At 38.5% G+C, this 23,524-nt stretch overlaps 1 protein-coding gene across 7 annotated transcripts in view; it reads right to left on the reverse strand.

Moving 5' to 3' along the window:
• SMYD3 (SET and MYND domain containing 3) overlaps positions 1–23,524 on the reverse strand; it is a 552,423-nt gene that overhangs the window by 256,993 nt on the left and 271,906 nt on the right. The window contains exon 1 of one of the 7 annotated variants that reach the window (XM_036277716.1): positions 14,196–14,357. The exons of 5 other annotated variants lie outside the window; for them this stretch is intronic. The gene's annotated coding sequence lies outside the window, so the exon portion shown is untranslated. Of the gene's footprint in view, positions 1–14,195; positions 14,358–23,524 lie in introns of those variants that run through there. One more of the 7 variants, XM_036277713.1, reaches the window with a different exon arrangement.

The raw sequence follows: 23,524 nt of genomic DNA on the forward strand, positions 1-23,524 counted from the left end.
CTCCCAGAAGCCAGCAAGTGCATGACACAAAGAATATAACTGATAAAAATCTGATGAATGAACTAGGAGAGTTACTAATCCACCCTAAATTAAAGTGTAATAAAGGAAATTATTGCTTTTGAGGCTGGTACTGTACCACACTACAAAGATAAAATTATTCTGAGCCTGGTAAAGAAATATTGTTATAGTCCTAGAAACAGCCTGAACGGTAGGATTTTTATGAATGGATTCCTTACCATCAGTGCTTCTGGACCCCACAGCAGGTACTCCGAAGTTCGCAATTCATTTGAGGTTCGAAGTTGGCTCAAGGGAAAACAAGATTGGTATCTGACAAACGTATTTTTAAACTTAAGGTCAGATTTTATTAGAAAAAAAATAAGTTCAGTATGTCCTAAGAATCAGATTTTTATTTTATTTTATTTTATTTTAAATCTCCCTCTGCAGTAGAAATCTCTGTATGGTCAAGAAATCCTTAACTGCCTGTTTGCTTCCAGGAAAGTCAGTAACCTGCATTTAAAAATTCAGGGTTCACTCACAGCCTCACATATCCAGCTCACGAGAAAATGAATAGAAGCCTCTGCATTTTCACTCCCTACCAGACCACTTACTATAGATATCCTGGTCTCCAAGTGTGTTTGTTTCTGTAAACTAAACTCAGCCAAAGCTGCAGGTGCACAGCAAGGGCTGCTCTGGCGGCAAGCAGAGCCCAGCCTTACCTAGGATGCCAACTGGCCATCTGGAAGCATGGAGAAGAAGTAGAGATGAGCAAGGGCTCAGGAACCAGTGCTCTTCTTGCAGGCTCCCTAGACCCCCCGCCCACACCCCCATCATATATTTCAGGAAGGCAGATGCTTAGCATGAAGAGTAGGAGCTGGCTGACACAATTAGAGCTCTAGCTTCAGCCACAATAGGCCACATATCAAGCTATTTCTCCTTCAGCTATATCCACCCACTCAAAGGTAGACAAACTCTCAGAAGTGGCAGACCTTGGCAAGGAGTGAATGGAAAACGCAAATTATATGCCCCTTAGTAAGGGTCATGGTCTATAAACAATCAAGTTAGGTTCTGTCTTGGCTTAGTCTCTAGGTAGGTGTGTGGCCTTGGGCAAGTCAGCTAACCATTTGGTGACACAATCTCTTCATCTGTAAATTAAGAGTCTCATCAGGTAGTCTTAGGTCCCTTGTAGTTCTAAACTACTATAACTCCATGTAAAGGCTACAAATTGTGGAAATTAAAATGTTAGAATTTTAGGTATTTTTCAAATGCAAATTTAAGAAACCCTCATTAGGATGCTTCCTTTTTCATTTACCGTGAAATAAGTCACTAAGTCCTTTCACAAAGAGAAACAAATATAAAATACAACAGAAACAACATTAAGCCTTACCAAAGACCCTGACCTGCCCACAGTATTTGAGCATAGTATGGTATGCATAGAAATGCCTGGGGCCTTCAGACTCCCCTTACTGGCTCATTAAAAAGTTCCATCCTCAAAAAAAAGACAACTCACATACTTACCTTTTCTGAGTGAAGAGAATCCAGGTGGTATCCCCATGGATGCTCTGTAAGGGATCTCACAGTAACCAGTTCGACCAGTATGACACCTACTTAAGGTCTACTAAGTTCAACTCACTTTTGTGTTGACTGAGGATCTAATGATGTTGAAGGCAACTACTTGGGTCAAAGTGGCTAAAAGAGCCACATGGAACAATCAGTGGTACTTTCCATGCCACACAACCAAGAAATGCCTAAGGTGACAGAATTCAGTGCAGCCTGAAGAATCTTTGCTTCGCCTTAACACTCTTCTTCCAGGTATCTTTGCTCAAAAAGGAGTTTAGCTGAGGTGCTTAGCTATCATTCTTCCATATAGGTTCCTCTACATCAAGAGGATTGGTTTTACTCATGCCGCAATGTCTCCACAGAGCTCCTGACTAAATTGTGTTATGCTTACTTCTGAGCTCCTCTTGATAGGGATGAGTGCCCGATGTTCACCAAAACAGTGGACATCTCTTTGCATCCCCCGGCTGGCTTATGCAATATCACAATCACAGCCATCTACCTGGAGTGGACCAATGACAATTCTTTTCCCATTACTTTACCATGTGAGGTGAACAGTATAGTTACCAGTAGGTCCGCTCGGTTTATGGTCAATTCAAGAACTTGCTTGTGACAGACCTTCAAGAGCTGCTTAGGGTTCTGTTGCAAAGGGTTCTGTTGTTTTTGGTGAGAAATGTTAACCTCATATTGAGTGGGCTGCACATTCTCTACACCCTTAAAATTGCTAACTACTGTCATTCTGGGATTGAGGCTGACTGTATGTTATAAGTACTCCAAATGTACATTTATGAGTTAATCCCTCAAAAGATAAGATGAGCCCAGCTGGTGTGGCTCTGTGGTTGAGCAGTGACTCATGCACCAAGAGGTCACTGGTTTGATTCCCGGGCACATGCCCAGGTTGTAGGCTTGATCCCCAGTGGGGAGCATGCAGGAGGCAGCCAATCAATGTTCTCTCTCATCAATATTTCTATCTCTCCCTCTCCCTTCCTCTCTAAAATCAATAAAGAAAAATAAATAAATTTTAAAAAGATAAGATGAATTACCAGGCAGAAAGAGGAGCCAACCCCTTTTTTCTTGTCATTGCCAAAATTTGAGCCATTTTCTCTAGGATTTCTATTGAATGTTGTAAAAATATATAAATATTTGTCAATTTTGGGAGAAATTTAAAAGTGGTCAAATGTTCTAACAAATTCATGCTAAATTTTTGGTTCTATTATGATTGTATTTAGATTACTTTGATTTCTCCTAAACGAATTCTTTACTAGAGTCTCCTAAGTTAGCTTATTAGGTTTCTTTAAGAGAAGTGACAATACACATTTATTGTTACCAAAAATCAAATCAGAGCTAGATAAGTGGTGTTTCTTCCTTCATGTACTAAGTGTGACAAGCTACTGAAAATTTTACATCCTTAATTATGTGTGCTTTGAACACTCAAGCTTTAAGAAGCGATATATTCTTTCTTTCGTATCAAAAGATAAAACAAAGAAAATTAAAAGTCGGATATACTAATGTACTTTTTCAAATATATCTGCAAAAGAAACTATTTTATTTAATGCTGTCTTGGAGAATAGCAATGTTTCAATAACATATTTTACAGAAACTTCTTAAAGTATTGGAAAAACTACTAATGAAGACCGAACTTTTTCAGTGTTTACAACAGAAGAAATTTAATGAAAATAAACAATCCTATTTTTCCATTAGAATTGCTGGTAAAGGGAATGTGTGTCTTAAAATCCAAGGCTTAGAGATGCTCTCCACATGTTACACAGAATAAAACCCATCACCAACCTAAAAATTATATAAACAAACAGCAGATTCTATTTAGGTGGCTATAAACCAAAACAATTAATAAAAACTGTCACTTGGAAGATAAAATCAGTCTCGGTAAAAGAAATGTTTGAAGTATTTTTCTTTTGCTCTTTGATGGTTTGTTGAAAGATTATAAAATACATAACTTGGTTTTCACCAAGAAATACAAGGTATAAGAAAGCACCAAAAAAGTGTTGTTCTGCTTTTGTCAAAATGGAACAAGGGGGTGAAAGAATATCTGGCTCATAAAAGTCTTTCGATAGGAAAACTATGGCTTCTTACATTGTACTATGGTTTCCTATCGCATACTTGTTTCTCCCATAGACAGTGAGCTTCCCATGGGCAAGTGACGACTGCCTCTCCCCAAACCTGTGTCCTTAGCACCTGCATGGTCTTGGCTGGCACACACAGAGACCTAAAGCACATCAAATTACAATCTCATACTTGAACCTTTTTAAAAAGAGGGCATGGGGAGAACCGCATTTGCTTAGAAATGACCACCTCATTCTGCTCTTTCTCAGACTGCCCACTGTGTGCCGAGTCACCCTGAGCAAGCACCGATGTGGCCATCCTCTTAGCACACCCTCTAAAGCCAGTCAGGAACCGCAGAAGGCAAAGAAGTCCACCAGGCAGCACAGTGATGGTTTTTCTTGGGGTTGCTGCACAGTTTGTCACGGTGGGACCTACAACTTACACTTACATCACTAATGACAGAACTCCAACACCAAGAGGAGGGAAAGGCACTGAATTCACATACAGGCTGTGACAGGGACGGCTTAAGAATCTAGACAGACACTTCAGCTACCAGCCAAGAGAGAGTAATAGGAATTAGATTTACCTTTCCATATGAAACAACCAAAAACCTGGACAAAACATATGAAAAAAATGGTTTTTGAGCCACTGAACATCAGGAAACAAAGACCAGCGATCACCGAGAGATGGAAAAGAACAAAAAGATTGCCCCATCTTACCGAGGTGGGAGAGTGCCCAGAACACAGTGCGAAGAGGAGGGAGCCAGGTGAAGCCTGGTGGATTATCTGGGTTAAGGAGACGAAGTTGAGAGTATAGGAGGACCAAAAAGGCTAGAGTCCACGGTTAGGAAAACAGAGAACAAAGACCTGCACAGAGAGAGAATTCTAAAAATCTGCCACTGGTCACGTTAAGTATTCAACAGAGTGCTTGATGGGCATGTGCTCCTGAGGAATGCAGCTTAGCCCAAGGACAGAACCAGCTGAAAGGATGTGAAGTAACAGTACTAGATGTCAAACAAGGACAGAACAGGGCCACAGTAGAAAACCTCACAGGGAATTGGGCAGAGGACTCAGAGAGTTGCCTCAGTAACTTACCCTAAACTACATACTGCTCTGGTCCAACCTAGCAAATCTGAAAAGCAAGACTCCCCCAAATCAAACTATTTCTAAGTAACTTAACTATATTTCAGGGGAAATGGTTCAAGATTAATATCAGGGAATACAAAAACATCCAGCACCCCAAAAAAGGTAAAATAACAGTGTCTACTATTCAACCAAACATGATTAGGCATAAATAGAAGCAGAAAAATACAATCCATAATAAAAAAAAAAATTAATCAGTTGAAGCTGACCCAGAACTGACACAAATGTTAGAACGAACAAAGAAGGACATTAAGAGTTATTATAATTGTATTCCATATGTTCAAAAAGTTGGATACATGGCCCTGGCCGGTTTGGCTCAACGGTTGGAGTATCAACCTGTGGTCCAGAGAGACCCGGGTTTGGTTCCCGCTAAGGGCACGTACCTCGGTTGCAGTTTGTCCCCAGCCCTGGTTGGTTGTGCGGGTGGCAACCACTCGATGTGTCCCTTTCACATCGATGTTTCTCTTTCTCTCTCTCTCTCTCTCTCTCTCTCTCTCTCTCTCTCTATCTCTATCTCTCTCTTTCCCTCCCTCCCTCCCTCCTTCCCACTCTACCTGAACAAAAAATTGAAGAATGTCCTCAAGTGAGGATAAAAAAAAAAAAGTCAGATACATGAAAGATACAATAAAGACCCAAACCAAACTCCTAACAGATTGAAACCACTATGCCTGAGATGAAAAATGCTCTGGATGGGGTTTGTGGCAGATACGTTGGTACCGAAAAAAGATTAGTGAACTTGAAGACTCAGCAATGGAAAACATCAGAAAAAAAACAGAGTGAAAAAATAATTTGATAAAAAGAGAAAGATTAGTGAGCTACAGTACCACTTCAAGAGGGAGACTACACCTGAGGGGAGTAGAGTTTTAACACATTTTCACTGGACAGTGGCCCCATAATGTGGACAGGGATGTGGTCTGGGTCACAGATGGCAGCAAAGGTAACTGTTTCTTGATTAAATCAAACCCATGACTTCTGTACAATTAGCACTTATCAAATAACACCTACCACACAGGGACAGGATGAAAAGGAACTGGATAAAGAGAAGATGGAATAGATGAACCTCTGTGTGCTTTAAGTAAGAGCAAACTGTAATCCTTTGTGTAAAGCACCTTGAAATTGCATCCCTCTCTCCCTCCCTCCCTCCCTCTCTCTCTCAAACATTTTCTGCTAAACACTAGACCATGGTATGCATCCTTACCATTCATTAGACTACAGCTAACACTTAACTTCTCACTTTGTAAATCACATTGAGGCCATTTATTTCACTGCTTATCTTATAAAATAGGGCTATAACAAAGAAATCAATAGGTTAAATTTGCCACAATACAAAACAACACACCTAATGGCTTCAGAACAGAACTACAGCTTTATCTTCATTGGCTCTCTTGCAGAGGAAGATGCCATATAATTTTATGATGCCTCTTTTCACTTGTAAAGCAGTGAAAAGAAGCACTAGTTACCTGTTAAGCACTAAACATTGTTCTTTACCTTAAACACAGAATATATCAAAATACCACATTGGCTTTCAGAGAAGCCCTTAGGATGTTGTTTTACTGTTCTTAATCACAGAGAAAGAAACATAAAATATTAATGAGAAATAGAATAGCTTTCATATATAGTGAATAAAACTAGTTAGCCAGGCACATCCACGTGATTTAAGCCATCCTTTACAGCAAAATACTACGGCTTCAATTAATTAGGTAACATTTTCAAAGGTGAAGGGCATAAAACCAATCAGCCTGCTTAGACCTCATTCCTTTCAACAAATAGGGAGGAAGAGGAAGAAAAAAAAAAAACTTACACAGGCAATATTTTTTAAATAAAACAACAAAAATTAGACCACTGACTCCAAAACCAAAATTCAGTCAAAAGGCCTTAAGATTCCTTTGTTTTAACAAGAAAGGAAATGGTTTTCCTTAGAAACTCATTGAGCATCTGCTCTTCTATAAACACACAGATGATATCTTGGGAAGAAGAGCCCAACTGAAAGCTGAACTGCATTAAGTAATCCACTCTACATGTGCTTTTCAGATCTTAGAAGAACAACAAAACCCGCAAATATTGTAATTCAACATCTTGGCAACATCTGTCAAAACTAAGCTAAAACTGACAAGTAGAAATCCAAACCATGTTATTGTAATTTTTTTCTAATAATTCTTCGGTTTAAATAAATAAAAGATATTTTTTCAATTTTCATTTCCTTTCAACATATTTAGATTGCACAACCGCTACTATTAGGAAACAAACCAGGATGCTGACTTTCCAACTGATTTCTCTGCTGCCCCCTTCTGCTTAAACAGGGACTAGAAAGCAGGTTCCCCAGATGTCAAAAATATCTCATAGCCAGGTTAACAGAATGCAAAATCCAGACTGGCATCGAGACTTGATTATCTCTTTTTATAAAAGGAGTTTTTTGTTTTGCAACAGAAACCATTTCATGTGCATCCTGAAACCTGACACGTGTCAGGCTATGCAAACCCAGGGCTGACAAGGGAAGGTTCCCCACCTCACACTCATTCTAAGTAGGAAGCAACTTAGAAATCCACTTTGTCACACATGCGGGACAACCTCATTCACATTTATAGTCAAAACATTACTGCTTTAAAACGGGGTTCCTTTATTCCTAAAAAACAATGAAATAACATTATTTCTCATCACCTGTCAAATAAATGTACGTATTCTATCGCAAAATTTCTTTCTGCTAAGAATTTATAAGTGAATAGTCATGTTGTCATAATTACTGATGCATTTATCTATCTTATTACCATCACAATGTACTACAAACGATATAAATTCTTGGGAGGTGAATAACAATAACAGTGTAATACTAATAATGGACTTTTAAAGAAAAGGGAGTACAAGTACAGTATATGGTTCTGAAAACATCTATACATTATCTGTAACCAAGTTTATAAACCCAAAGCACTACAAAATTTTACAAATAATTATTTTAAATATACAATAGAAGATAAAATTAAGGGGGAAAGTAGGTGAACTCTACCTTTTATTTTTCCAAAATTCAGATGTTAGACAAAAATTTAAAAAGAAGCAAAAGACGTCATTAGTGCTACCCTATAGGCCATTCAAAGGGCAAATATTATCTTAAAAGAAGATGATGAGATTTTTTTCCAAGTAGAAGGTCCTCCAAAAAACTAAGTCACAGGGATATAATTCAACTCCATCCTGCATCTCAAATGCATTGAAGACTCAGAGAGACACCCGAGAAGCCTACATTAAATCCCATCTGGAGTGATTCGTGCAGACATCATGTGGGATCAAATGAGTCAGGCTAGAACGATCACTTATGCCTACTGAAGAATGCCAGTGATGGGAAACAGTACACAAAGGAACAGAATGTGGAGTACCTACCTACTTCTGTTAATTTCATGCTGGTTTCAACCCCCACCCCTTTGCAAATCCTCCATGCTCTGCCAGGGAAATCCTTATAAAGCCAAATCTAGTGGCATTCCTCCAGGTGACAGAGAACACCAGTTACTCTCAACACCCGTTCTCTCTTTTTCCTTAATAAGTGACCTTTACTTTTGAAAAAATGTGTGTGAAATAGAAGTCTGGTGTGAAATTTCAGGGAGGGTTACTTACAGGCATGGGGTATGTGCCCTCTTTGGCTTTTCTACCTTCCTTCCTTCCTCCTCAACACAGAAATAATGCTCCAACAGCCACTTTGAACCATGCAGGGCCTGATGATAAAAAGCAGGAGCAACCCAACCAAAAGACAAACTGAGCCAAACTTCTGAGGACTTTTCGAAGCTCTTAGGCCAGCCCTGGAATACTTACCTCCAGGTTTCTTTGACATGAAAGACTAAACTCCTGTACGTACTCCACTGTGATTGGGTCTCTGTTCTTGCAGCTAAATATTAGTTCTCACTAATACACTCTATTGTTGTTGTTAATCCTCACCCAAGGATATTTTTTCCATTGATTTTTAGAGGGAGTGGGAGGGAAGGAAGGGAGAGAGAGACAGAGAAACATCGATGTGAGAGAGACACACCGATTGGTTGCCTCCTGCGCGTGCCCCAACTGGGGCCAGGGATTGAACCAGTAACCCAGGTACATGCTCTTGAGGAATCAAACCTGAGACCCTTCAGTGCATGGGCTGATGCTCTAACCACCGAACCATACCAGCCAGAGCTACACTCACTCTTGAATGACTCTGTATCACCCATCAGACATGTCAAACCCTGCTGCCTTTCCAGCTTTATCTGTCAAACACTATATCATTTTTCCTGAAAATGCTATTCCTTACCATGCCCTTAATTTTCCTAGCTCAGATTCCTCTGCCTAAAACCAGACCTCAACCCACCCACTTCTGGCTCACTAGATTCCTACTCCCCTGTCCTAAATTCAAGGGTCATTCCTGTTTGGTCTTTGCTGGCCCTCTCTTCCCCAAGTGAGGGTCTCCTATCTCTCTCCTCTCCCTCCACAAGTATCCCGTTCACAGCTCTACCTATTGGGTCTTAATCATCTGTTTATGTACCTGTCTTCTACAATCCCTGCTCTTGAGAGCGGGGGAGATGCCATGCTCATCTCTATTTCCTTAGCATTTGGCAGAGTGCCTGGCTCATGTCCTGAACTGAACGGCCAATATTCTGAAGTATAAATAATGGATCACAGGTCAGCCAAGCCTAAATGTGACTTGTTCTGTGAAATCATTATCCTCAACCCAACCTCTCCCTCCTGTGTGCTTCCAGAACACTCTGTGCATACCACTAAATAATGTTCTAGGGTTAGCTGTTTACACATTTGCTCTCCTGCTAGCCTGTGAGATCCAGAATGGCAGATTACCATGAATTTCTAAACCACTCCCATTTTTCCAAGGACAACCACTTTCCTAATTATTGTTCACATTAATTATAATCTTTAAAAAATGAAACAGTACAAAATTCATCCAAACACATTTGTTAAAATAAATAGAGGCTGACCTGGGCTACAATGTACTTTTTGGTCTCGATATTTAATTTTCAGTTTATTCCCAGACAAGTATCATTGTTGATTATTTTTCTTTCATATTTTAAAATCATTAGCAGCTAATACCAGACTCTTTTAGTGAAGGCTAAAGACTTGCCCCATAGGGCAGTAACTACAAAATGACTGCTGTAGGAAGCAGGAAGAATGTATTCTGGAAACTGGCCCTAAAGTGAGTCATCAATGATGTCATTCTGGGATCAAGAACACAGTGTTAATGATGGCATCTGGGAACAGCACCCACGACAGGAGCATAACAACTCAACAGAGATTTCCTAACAGATTTCTAATGAAACAAGACACTGCAAGCTCATTAAAATGCTCTGTGTTCAGAGTAAAACTCCAGTCAACACAGCGCCTATATTCTCTTTATATAATGTACACCACTTGCAATGAGCTACAGTGATACTACAACAATTTCCAATTTCAAGTGAAAATCCCGTTTATTCTCTCAACTTTCAAAAATAAACCAACTTTGTAGAATGGGGAAGAAAAGACTACTACCACAGAGAGAAATAAAAGAAACTTAATTTTCACTATTTTATTGACTCAGGTAGACCCAGTATCAAGACTATATACACATTCACCCTCTGGAAGGGAATTCACATATGACAGTACTGAGAATTTTGAAAACTGCTGCCAAAGGATAAATTGCTAAGGCTCCAAACACCTGTCATCTATTTCAAAAATGATTCACTAAATATTAATCCTATTACATGTTAATGAAATATTCCCAGTTGCCAAGTAATTTTCAAAAATGCACCAACTCATTAATGAAAAAAAAACACATACTTGACTAAAGGACGTTTCATTGAACTGCTTGCTAGCTGAACCTTTTCACTGAACTCCAGGTGGTTCTTCTCATAACTTTATAACACAGCTGGAGCTCGGGGCAGTATGTGTGGTGACCAGGCCAAACTCAGCTGATGGCCTAACCAAGGAAATCAGGCAAACATGGCCCTCCTATATAGGACTATTTTTATATCCATACCAAAAACACAATGTGGAGTATAGCAATTAGTAACTTCAGACAAATCCTACAGTCCCCAAAGGAGGCATAATTTAAAATCCATAGATCATGAAATTTATTAAATATTTTTTTTCTATATTGATTTTTAGAGAGCGAGGAAGGGAGAGGGAGAGAGAGAGATATATATCGATGAGAGAGAACATCGACTGGCCACCTCCTGCACACACCCCACCAGGGATCAGGCCCACAACCTGGGCATGTGCCCGGACCGAGAATCCCACGGGTGACCTCCCAGTGCATGCGTCGATGCTCAACCACTGAGCCACCGGCCGAGCAGATCATGGAAATTATTTACAGAAAGTTTCTTTTAAAGTAAAACGTGCTTTGGGGTTTTTTTTTTGTTTTTTTTACTTTTACTGTGATTTCCAGAGAACATCATTTCTCTAACACTCAGTGAAGTGCAACAAAAGAGAAAGATGAAAGGGATAAATTTTCCTCTCTTACCCTGTTCTCTCACCAAAAATTGAACTCTAGTCAACAATGGTGTTCCAAACTACAGAAATCTGAAATTGTGAAGGACCAGAACACCTGTCAGATGATACCTGGACCTGAATGTGTTCAAAGCAATGCAAAAGTAAAGAGAACTTCATGGTGCAGGCATTCCAGGGCCTGCCAGGGGTGGGGAACCCTTTTTCTGCCAAGGGCCATTTGGATATTTATAACATCATTCGAGAGCCATACAAAATTATCAACTTGAAAATGAGCCTGCTGTATTTGGGCTGGCTAATTTGGTGAGGAGTGTGATGTTAGCTGGTATTCATTTCACAGGCCTTATATGGCCTGCAGGCCAGACGTTCCCCACCCTGGCCCAGACAGAGGAAGGGCATCCCAGTAGCTGAAGTCCTGTGCTGTAAAATTCTAATTTCCCCAAACTGAAGCTACATAACTTATACAGGAAAAATAAAGTAAATTAAGCCTGTTTTAAAAAAAAACAAAAACTGAAGCAATTAAAAATTCTATCACATGCTCTTATTATTTTGCATAGTTAGTATATACTAAGTGCAGAAGATTTAATTAAACCATCACAGAGAAATGCATGTTTTCACATTCTCTCAATTTTTTTTCTAAGAATGTTTGATTTTATATAGGAACTATGAAGTATCAAAGGAACTATGAAAATAATAGCATCCCCAACACCAAGGTTGGAACAAGCCCATGCTGTAATCAGCTCTCGTTCTTATCACAGCTTCAGGCTGCCACCTCGGCCATCCCTGTCACTACCCTGTCACTCTGTTCATCTACAAATATGTTTCATTTTCTTTATGTTTAACACTTTCCATTCAAGATCCCTTTCAGAATAATTTTTTTTTTTTTTATCCTCACCCGAGGACATTTTTCCACTTTTTTGTTAAGATAGAGTGGAAGGGAGAGAGAGAAACATCGATGTGAAAGGGACACACTGAGTGGCTGCCACCTGCACAACCAGCCAGGGCCGGAAACAAACTGCAACCGAGGTACGTGCCCTTAGCAGGAATCGAACCTGGGTCTCTCTGGACCACAGGCCGACGCTCCAACTGCTGAGCCAAACTGGCCAGGGCCAGAATGAATTTTTTATTTGTCTTTGTATATACCTCACTGCTGAGGCTTTATACCATACTTTGTGTGCAACAAATAGCCAACATTTGTTGAATTAATGATAAATTGCCCTACTACTCTCATTGTGAAAGCAATTCAAATAAGTAAAACAATCTTTCTCTAAGGTACTTTCATCTGAATTCTAGTCTTAGTACTGTTACTAACCAGCTCTTTATTTGGGTAAGTCACTAACCTTCCCAGGTTTCTGTTTTCCCATTTGTTACAAGTGAAGTTGGCTAAGGTGAATTTTTTAAAAATTCTTTCCAGCTTAAATCTATCATTCCACAAGGTTTTCATTTCCTTGTCTTTTTTTTTTTTTTCCCCTTTAAAAATGTTTTGATTGATTTTTTAGAGAGAGAGGAAGGGAGAGACAGAAACATGGATGGGCTGCCTCATGCACACCCCCTACTGGGCAACAAGCTCATGACCTGGGCGTAACCTGGGCACGTGCCTTGACCAGGAATCAAACAAGGACCTTTCAGTCCATAGGATGATGCTCAATCCACTGAGCCACACAGGCCTGGCTAAAAAAAAAAAATATTTATATTTTCTACGAGCTTTTTAAAAAGCTGTATCAGCTGACTCAGCGTCTAAAATTATTTGAAGGCACTTAATAAAATGGCATAAAGTTTAAAAATGTTATGCACAAATATGAAGATAAACTTTGAGTAGAGCCCAATTCCTAACATGTATTGATCACCTATTAAATGTAATATACTGTACTAGGCAATATAAGTGCACAAATGCATAAGACTGTCCCTAGGGCTTTCAATCTAATGAGGGTGATGGATAAATTAAAGACTAACTATAACATAAGGCAGATGACGTAAGTGCTAGAGAGACACAAAAATAGCATAGTTTAAAAGGGAAAACAACTGGATGCGATGCTTCAGGCTAGAATATATCTTATGGGCACACACTGCGACCTAAACAGGCCTCAGCCCAGGCCACCCATGGCACTGCCGTGGAATATGATCTTCTACTTAAAACAAAATCTGATCATGTTTCCCTTAATGGGTTTCTGATATGTCAACAATTATGGAACTTTATTCTAGTCAGTAATGATGCTGGTGACAGCATATTTAAAAACTTGGATAATTTTCTTTAGTACTCCATCTATTAAAGTAGAATCTACATGCAATTCTCAATTTAAAAAAAAACTATAATAAATATAACTTAAACCACTAGAACACAATTTTTACCCTTTTACTCTTATCTTAGGAATATACACTGATTGTTCATGTCAAATTAAAGACAAGGTCCCTATGTACCTATGTGTTAAATATGATAACCATACTACATCTGATAGGTTTCTATGACAAAGAAACTAGGGCTTTCCAGAATCATGTCTTTCAGCTATCTCTTGCTTCTGGTATAGACAGGCCAAAAAAGGAGTAAACAAAAAAAACAAAACAATTTTTTTTAAAAAAACTAGTATTAAGGGAGCAATCATTGAGTATACAACAATTTTAAAAGTACAGCTGAAGACCATAACTGATGAATTAGAAGGAAAGAAATATCCTGATGAAGTGGTGATATACCATAAAGGACACTTTGGTAGAGCTACGAGGAACAAAAGAAAGAGAGCAACAATAGTGATGATGACTACGATCAGAAGTGGTGACTGGGATCCTGAAGAACAGAAAAATGTCAATCAATAGCCCTGAAACTTAGATGGCAATAGAAAGGAACACAGCCAATCAACCCCCAACAACAATGAACAGTCCCGTCATCAGAAAGGAGGTAAAAGGACTGACAACTGCCTGTCCACACGATCCCTTTTACACACAGTAGCCTTTGAGAATGTATCTGCAGAAAGAGACTGGGGAATTTGGAGAATTGGAAGCCACCTGAAGACATTTCAGTATCCGCAGAAGCTGTCAGCCAGCCATCTGGAAAGTGCTCCAAGCAGAACAGGTCCAGAGCTCTCAGGGGCACTCACACATGGTGTAGCTGAGTCACGGAGCAGCAGAGCACTGCAGCGCTTGCCTAGGACCTCACGTGGGCACCACAGTACAGAAGAACTCTAGACCACAAGTTCTCAGTGGGAGGGGTACTACCCTAAGGGGCCATTTGCGGTGTTTTTAATAACACAGTGGCATTTGGTAGGCTGGAACCAAGCATGCTAGCCAGGACAATATTGGATAACAAAATTATTCTGCTTCCTGCAAATCTTTAGAATGTGCCACAGTACTTTCTTGTACATGAAAAAGTTCTGTTTCTAATGGTCTAAATTTAGAGCCCAACTCCACTTTACTTACAAAGTATCTCTTGCATATTTTAATATATACTGAATTTTCAAAGTTTGCAACTTCCTTGAATATGAACTGAGGAAAAATTATACTTAGTTTAGATTGGAACTGTACCAACAGCAGTTCACCTTTTTTGAAAATCATGTCACCAACTGTGTCTAAATTACCCCTACAACACACCTGCACCAACCTACATGTGCAGATGGTATATTTATGGTGACTGTGTGTGTCTGTGAATACTTATGTAGTCCTTATTTCAATGTTTCAAATATAAAGTTTTGCCAATACTCAGTTGAATGTTGTTTTACTTTTCTTTAATCCAAACTTACTCATTACAAGCAGATTCAAACATGTGATTATTTCATTAGATCTCCTGGAATAGTCACAAGCAAGTACTTACATAATAAAATTCATTAAATATTACCTTTCTTTTTCATTTATACTATAATTGTAGCATTGTTTAAATTGTAACATTTATAAGTTATTTACCTATACATTTCATTTCAGAAATAAAGGGGGACACTGCAGAGTATGTAATCAAGAGAGGGCACTGAATCCCATAGAGTTGGTAGCTACCACCTTAGCTACAGCAGAGCCAAGCTAAGGAGTGGATTTTTTTTTTTTGGTACATGCCCCTAGCGGGAACTGAATGCGGAACTCTCTGGTCCATAGGCTGATGCTCCAACCGCTGAGCCAAACCAACCAGGGCATACGGAGTGGATTTTGATATTTTTATAGAGCAGGGGTAGGGAACCTTTTTTCTGCCAAGAGCCATTTGGATATTTATAATATCATTTTCGGGCCATGCGATATTATTAACTTAAAAATTAGCCTACTATTATTTGATAGGGCTAATTTAGTGAAGGATGTGATGTTAGCTGGTATTGATTTAGTGGGCCTTATACAGCAAAGGGCAAACCTACCAAAAGCTGATGCTATCACTGAAAAAGAAAACCTCATCACCTGATCATGACTAAAAAGGGCAATACGAACAGATGAGCGCAGCAGCAGGACGTGAAAGGGCAGCCGTCCTGTTCCCAGGTGCCCCGTGGAGCCGGTCTCCAGGGAGAGCCCACAGCTCCTGGGTCACAGCAAGGGCATGAGCTTTTTGTCTTTGCGGAAATACTGCTGTGTCAGTGTGATCTCCTTCCGAAATCATTTGACAGAAGACACGTGGGAAACCCTGAATCTGCAGAACAATTCTCAGTATATTTTCTGCTTTATTTTGTTTTTATACAAGTAATTTATTTTATTTTATTTTATTTTTTATTTTATTTTTGTTACAGATGTTTCTCCTTTTTTACCCCATTGACACCCTCCTCCCCATCCCCCCCCCCCGCCCCATCCCCGGCTTTGTTGTCCATGTCCATTGGTTATGTGTATGCAGAGAAGTTCTGAGGTTTATCTCTTCCCTTCCCCCACCACCCCCTCTTCTGAGTACACAAGTAATTTTTAAACTAGTCTGCTCTGTAAATTCACTGCAGTGTGGCAGAGATATGAAGACGGGAGACATGAAGACGGGAGACATGAAAGTAGGAGGTGATGAGGTAGCTAAGTGGGTGTGTATGTAGTTTATTATAATTTCTGTTATTAGGGTTAAATTTTATTACTATTAAGTATTTGTTATTACTGTCAAATTATACTACATGTGGTAAGAACAGAAATGTAGGCACAAAGCAAAACACTTTTTGGTACAATTAATAATTTTAACATTAAATACCTTCAAGTCTGTTCTAATGTCATCTTGTCAATGAAGCCTAAAGTGACTCCCTAATTAAAACTGGATTTATTCTAGAATTCAGCACTCACAATCTTTATAATGATGCTCAGTTTTGTTCCATGGCTCTGATCAATTTCTAGAATGCTAAATAACTTGCTTATTTATTATTGTTATTGTTACCCCCATTACTAGGAACCCTTGCCTGTTTTGTTTGCTTTATATTCCAGCATCCAGAACAGTTCCTGGAGTGTAGTAGGTGATCAATATGTATTTGTGGAAAGAATGAATAATCGTATCTGAATGCTTTCTATGTGCCAGAAACATTGTTAAGTGCTTTCTCTGAAAGATCTTATTCACTCATTTAAAAAGCCTGTGGGCAAATATACTCATGTCCCTTTACAGATGAGCAAACTGGAATTCAGAGAAATTAAGAAAGTTGTTCAGCCCTGGCCAGTTTGGCTCAGTGGTTAGAGCGTCGGCCTGCGGTCCAGAGAGACCCGGGTTTGGTTCCCACTAAGGGCACATACCTCGGTTGCAGTTTGTCCCCGGCCTTGGTTGGGTCGTGTGGGTGGCAACCACTCGATGTGTCCCTTTCACGTCGATGTTTCTCTCTTTCTCTCTCCCTTCCACTCTATCTGAACAAAATATGGAAAAATGTCCTTGGGTGAGGATAAAAAAAAAAGAAAAAAGAAAGTTGTTCAATATGGTACAGTGAACAGTGGAGCTGGCCCTCAAGTGAAGCTCAGGCACTCTGAGCCTATCCCATAATCAAAACAGTGTAGGTTAGTATTAGACACTGTCCTTTGTCCTGTCTGGGAATGAAAGAGGTCTCTAGATTAGTCAGCTCCAAAGTTGATCCCATTTTTGCTCACCAGGGCCCATGGTAAATATGCAAAGTGAAAAATAATGCCTTAAAGCACCTGTATTTCTAAACATCTCACTTTTGCAGTCATGAAAGCTTCACTAGGTAATTGCTGAATTGACACCTTTAAAACAAAGACCTGCACAGAAACATTTATTGAGACAAAAAGAAACTTATTCATCGAATGTAGTAAAAATGAAAATTAAGAACAGAGCTGAGCATGGTGGATCTCAACGTCCAAAAGTGATGTTGTATATTTTCTCATTTGGTCACACTGTCTTTACAGGACTAACCTTTTGACATTCAATGCTATTACCTTTCAACTCACACCATAATGTGCTTCCTGCTCACTATGCAAAGTAGACCAAAGGGAACAATGACAGTCTGCAGCTATGATTCTGCTATTTAATCAAACCTGAATTAAGAGCTTGTGCACATAAGAAAAGGGAAATGTGTCAAGGGACTCACTAGAGGCTACGCAAATAGGCTGCCAGGAGAGGACTCATCTCTTCAGGTGAGTAATTTCTCCAGTGGAGTTGAGGAAGTTCTGCACACATTTCTTCCTCTTTTTTAAGAATGAAAACTGAAATAATTTCACAGCACATGTTAACTGGTAAGGCAAGACAGTATTAACTAAAACATTTCTCTGGTATGCCCATCACTGAATTTTCCCAAATACTTGTAAAACAAAGTTCTAGTAAGTCAAAGACATAAGTGCATCTATGTCTACTTCCTATTTAAAATTACAGAGAATAGAAAATTAAGAACATTAAGTGGTCCCATAATTTCAGGATGAGTTAAAAGTGGGGGGAAAAGAGCATCCCCAAGAAAATAGGTTCTCCAGAAGCAGGTGACCACAGCAAGTCACCTACAGAGTGACTTGTGTATTTTTTTTTTTTTCTGGCACCACAGAATTCATCACACTTGTGAGTGGATGCAGCTAATCACTTTGAGAAGCTACAATCTAGGATTAAGTCTTTAATGCTTGATGTAGGCAAGTTATCACCAAAAGTACTTAAGCTTGTCCGCCTTTGCATGTGGTTAGTTCCCAGATCTTCATACTTTCAGTGTTATGAACACAGGTAGAATTTTCTCAACTTGAGCTATTCACAAATACTGTACCCATTCAGTACCCACCAAAACTCAAATTTTAAATTACAAAACAGATAACTCAAGAGTGACTGCCTCCTGTAGAAGAACAATTCATGCTAAAAAGTACTAATTCTTATAAAGTGACTGCCCTTTTACAATTCAAAATTGCATCATTCAAGGAAAATTACAACCTATATTTATTACTTAAAAAAGAGACTAGAAACCTTAAGTGAAAACAGTGCACTTTCATTTTCAAAAATCCAATTTTATTCTCCTATATAACAGAATTTCAATCTCTTTGTAATCACTAAAAGAAAATGCTGTTTGGATTAAAAGCACTAGGTACCTGCCACTCACTGCACTTCAGATGGCTCTGACCTTTCTGAAAGAGATCGATTTTGCATTTCCATATCTCCTGCCTGGACTATTGCAATGGCTTCATAGTTGGGTTCTTTCTCTCCAGTCCCTTGACTTTCTGATCTATCTTTGACATTAATAGCAGAATTATCTTCCTAAATCATCATAATCTTGTTCTTATTCTGTTGAGAATCTTTAAATAGCTCCCTATTTACTACAGATTAAAGTCCAAACTTCATACCACAGCATTCACGAAACCCCATAGTCAAAGCTCATCTCACCTTTGCAGTCACAACAAAACTCAACACACCTTGGGCTCCAAAAACAGGGAGCACACCAAGTCCTTGCCATGCATTTGGGATGTTACATGACTTCCTCAGTTCCTCCACTGACTGCCACTGAAATTTAACATCAACCTTACTCCACGCGTATTTTATTTTCATATATAGAACTCATATAATAAAAACTATAAAATGCGGATGGAAAAATCATAGGAGATGTAAATAAATGGAAAGACATATCATGTTCTTGGACTGGAAGACTCAACATAGTAAAAACATAAATTCTGCCTAATGTGACATACAAGGTTTAAAGTAATTACCATCAAATTCCCAGCAAGAATTTTTGTAGATATACACAGATTATTCTAAATTTTATTTGAAAAGGCAAAGGAACTAGAGTAGCTCAAACAATCATGAAAAACAGTAAGGGAGAAGTATCATTCGACCTCATTTCAAGATATTACATAGTTACCATGATCAAGCCTGTGGGATATTAGTACAGGGGCAGACACAAAGATCAATGAAACAGAATAGAGTCCAGAAATAATAAAGTCTTTGGGGCCCAGGACTAGGCAAAGAGCTCTTAGACTTGACACCAAAAGCACCATCCAGAAAGAAAATATTGATGGACTGGACTTCATCAAATTAAAAACTTTTGCTCTTCAGAAAACTTAAGAGGATGAAAAGACTAGGAGAAACTATTTGCAAACCATATATTTGATAAAAGACTAGAATCTAGAATGTATAACTAACTCTCAAAAATCAACAGTTTGAACAACTAAACAGTGATTTAATGTAGAAAAGGTAACTTTCCCAAAACATGTCATTTAAATCAGCTTATATAATATGACAGGAAAAAGCAGAACATCTGACCATTCTACTCCTATTGAAAATGTCAACAGGTCCAATTCCCACTAGTCAGGAAAGGGAGAGAATGTTTTCCCTGGCAAATCTCCATACAATAGCTCCCCTTTATCTGTGGGAAATACATTCTAAGACCCCCAACGAATAGCTAAAACTTTGAATAGTACTGAACTCTATATATACCAAGTCTTTTCCTATACACATGTACCTTTTCACTTCGCACTTTACAGCTTCTCTTTGGCATTTCTGAATTGCCAGCATCACTAATTCTTGAGCATTGGGGCCATTAGTAACTAAAGTGAGGATGACTTCAACATGAACAAGCACTGAGATACCACGACTGTCGATCTGGCAACCAAGACACCTACATAGAGCTGGGAGACATTGGACAAAGGGATGATCTGTGTCTCTGGCAGGACGAAGCAGGATGGCACAAAATTTCTTCACGATACTCAGAACACACAATTTAAAACACTGTTTATTTCTGGAATTTTCTATTTAATATTTTTGGACCACAGGTAACTGAAATCATGGAAAGAAAAACTGCAGATGAGGGGGGACTACTGTACTTGACTAAATGGAGAAGCTAAATATAGCTTTTCTGTTTTTTAAAACAAAAGAGCAAAATAAACGCCTTCAAATGTCTTGCATGTTATTAAACTTGCTACCTAGTGATATTGTCTCACTGTCCTTTCAGTCATTTTAATTTTGCTTTTCCTAGTTCAGAATTTATGAACAGAAAGGCCTGTTATGACGCTTGTTTCATGTAAAGCCATGATTCCTGATTCGTCATTACTGGCAACTGTTGTGGGGGGAGGAGTGTACCATACAGGCAGCAGGAGGAGAAAACACCCTCTTAAAGACATTAAAACTTTCTCTTTCAAGAACACATTTTAAAAAAAATAGCAAAGCCACAGCTAAATTAGCAATTGACACTGCTGTGGCTATTATTATTATAATTAAAATTATACCCTAACTTCAGTTTTCATGTTAAACTCCATAATTAAACAAGTGCCATCCATAGGCTAAGAAACTACTTCAAAAGGAACATATTATTTTTATGACAAGCTATTTTAAAATGCATGCTATCTGGACCAGAAGAACCTCTTTCCATACACAGGCAAAGACAGCCTAGGGAATCGTGAAAACTTTCAGATAAAATGACATTTTAATCTTCCTTTACAAACCCCATCTCTTACCTAGTTTCATAAGCATGTCAGCTCACTTTGTCACTTGCTGTATTACATTAAGAAAAATGTTTTTATTTTCTCACTTTTCCTTCTAGAAGTGGCATATGACTGACATTACAAGGGAATAGCCTTTACTTGAAAATACTTTCTTTTTCTTTTAGAAATGGCACTCCAAAAGTATATTCCAACCTAAGCCCCATTGAGACATTATTTAAATTGTGGCTTTCATATGAAGTATTTAATAAACATATAGGTATTTAGTTCAGCTAGGCCTTTTATATAATTTATAAGTAATCTAGATAATTTATAAATTTTCTAAGCAAAATTCAAACAATATATCTATAATATAATTTCCATAAGATAAATGAACATATACTATTTATAAAAACAGTGGACCCTAGCAGGTCCATTAAGATGGTTCAGGCTCCAGAAATCCTTTGAAATTTTATGCAAATTTTGCCTGTGTATGTAAATGTGCTTAGTTTTTTAACAGTTTCTTAAAAGAATCTGTGAACCAAGAAAGGTAAGAATCACTAGTTTATTCCCAAATGGCCATTATATTACTTACCTATAAACACCATCTCCTCAAAGGAGACACAACACTGTCTTACTTTCAGAGGGTTTAATCAGTGGTTCTCAAACTTCCTAATGCCGTGACCCTTTATAATAGAGTCCCTTGTGTTGTGGTGACCCCCAACCATAACATTATTTTCGTTGCTACTTCATAACTGTAATTTTGCTACTGTTATATCTTAGGCAACCCCTGTGAAAGGGTTGTTCGACCCCCAAAAGGGTTGCGACCCACAGGTTGAGAACCGCTGCTTTAAGTAACCTCTACACATGTGATAGAATTGGGTTTTCCAAATTTTCTTTTTTTTTTTCCCCACTCCCTTTTAATGACTCATTTTTCATTTCCATTCAATCACTAAATAATAGTTACTGCTAAAGGTTGTTTGTTTGCACCTAAGCCAATCTAAATATATGTCCCCTAGTCCATAGTCAAACCACAAAGAAAATTGGGCATGTGTGCTGGAGGGGCGGCTACTCGGTCCCTTGATTGCACTGAAGTAGGCAGTAAGAGCTAGGAATGTAAAAGAGTTTTTCAGGCAAAAGTAAATCAATATTCCAGTGTAAGAAAATCACTATTGTTTAAAACTCTTAATAGTTTCGTAAAAATTCACATAGTAAATCTTTCTTCTGCCTTGATATATGGAAAAACCACGATGGTTCAGTCATCTACCTGAAAACTTTTCATTCGAACTGTCTGAATCGGTCTGTCTGCACTAGTCTTCTGCCTGCTGCTTCGAATGGAAAGCTTGGTGTCATTCATCCTTCTATATATAGTATTGACGACTGTGTGCTAACTCACAGCAATTCAAAGAGTTTTTGATTAATTAATACTGCATGACCTGATTAAATCCTATAATTTGAACTTTTGGAAACTATTCCAATTTGGACAGCTTCAGTATGCTCTACAATCATGGAGGGTCATAAATAAAATAGCCATCTTATGGACATGTGTCAAATTCTTCCACAGAAGTATCACATTCCTTGAGTCATTTAATGACAAGTCAATGCTAATAAACATAGAAGTAATTGGGCAAAGAGCATAAACTTTCTTACAATACAGAGACAATAAGTGACCCCAATATCAATCACCCTAAAGTTTCTTAATTACAGTAAAGGTGACAATTGTCACAAAAATACACACCTACATATAAAAAATATATGTAGAGAAACAAATTACGTTCATGTTTAAGCCAAAATAAAATTTTAAATACAAGAGAAGCAAATAAGGTCATACAATTAGTAGGAATTACTAGGAATCATCTAGTTCAAACTCCAATCTGGCCATTGATCAAATACATTTTTCGTTATGTTTTTTAAAGGCCTCTAGGATTATATAATGCATCATTAAATGTAAAGGTTTCCTCAAATCATTTTTGTTCACTTATTCATATAGGAGAGAGAACTGGATGAGAAAAAAGAAAAGGTTCTCACATCTAACAGTGCCCACTGATAGTAATACTTTTCAAGTTAGATAAGAGTCACTGGTACTGGTTTGTCCATCACTCATATCCTGAAACCTCCGAAACATGTGAGGAGTTGCGCATGTTTCCAAATTACCATCTCAACATAGTTCCAATAGACTAGAAGTAACAACCATATACATAAAGTTTAAAGTTCAGTCAGAACGTCCTTGATTTATAATTACTATCCTGCAATAGCACAAAAAACTAGCTATCCATGAGAGGAGTAGCTCTTCACTTTTCAGTTTGATATCCATTATCGATTCCAAAAGTATAGCTCCCTCACGCTCAGATCTGGAGGTTGATAGGTAGACATTTTAGACACCTCATGGAGGAGTCCAGAGAGACTCAGGACACATGATTCTCCTATTGCCTCCATTTCTGCCCTGAGTACATTTTTCTTGTGGTATTTACTGAGCACTTATAGAGAGGAAATACTGGTTATGCGATGGCCAAGAAAAGTTGCCCAGAAGAGGTGGGAGGTAAGCAGGACCTTGAGAATATTTAGGAGTTAGAGGAAGAAGATGGGAA

Source organism: Molossus molossus, unplaced genomic scaffold (assembly GCF_014108415.1).
Source record: "Molossus molossus isolate mMolMol1 unplaced genomic scaffold, mMolMol1.p scaffold_m16_p_23, whole genome shotgun sequence".
NCBI classification, from domain to species: Eukaryota; Metazoa; Chordata; class Mammalia; order Chiroptera; family Molossidae; genus Molossus; species Molossus molossus.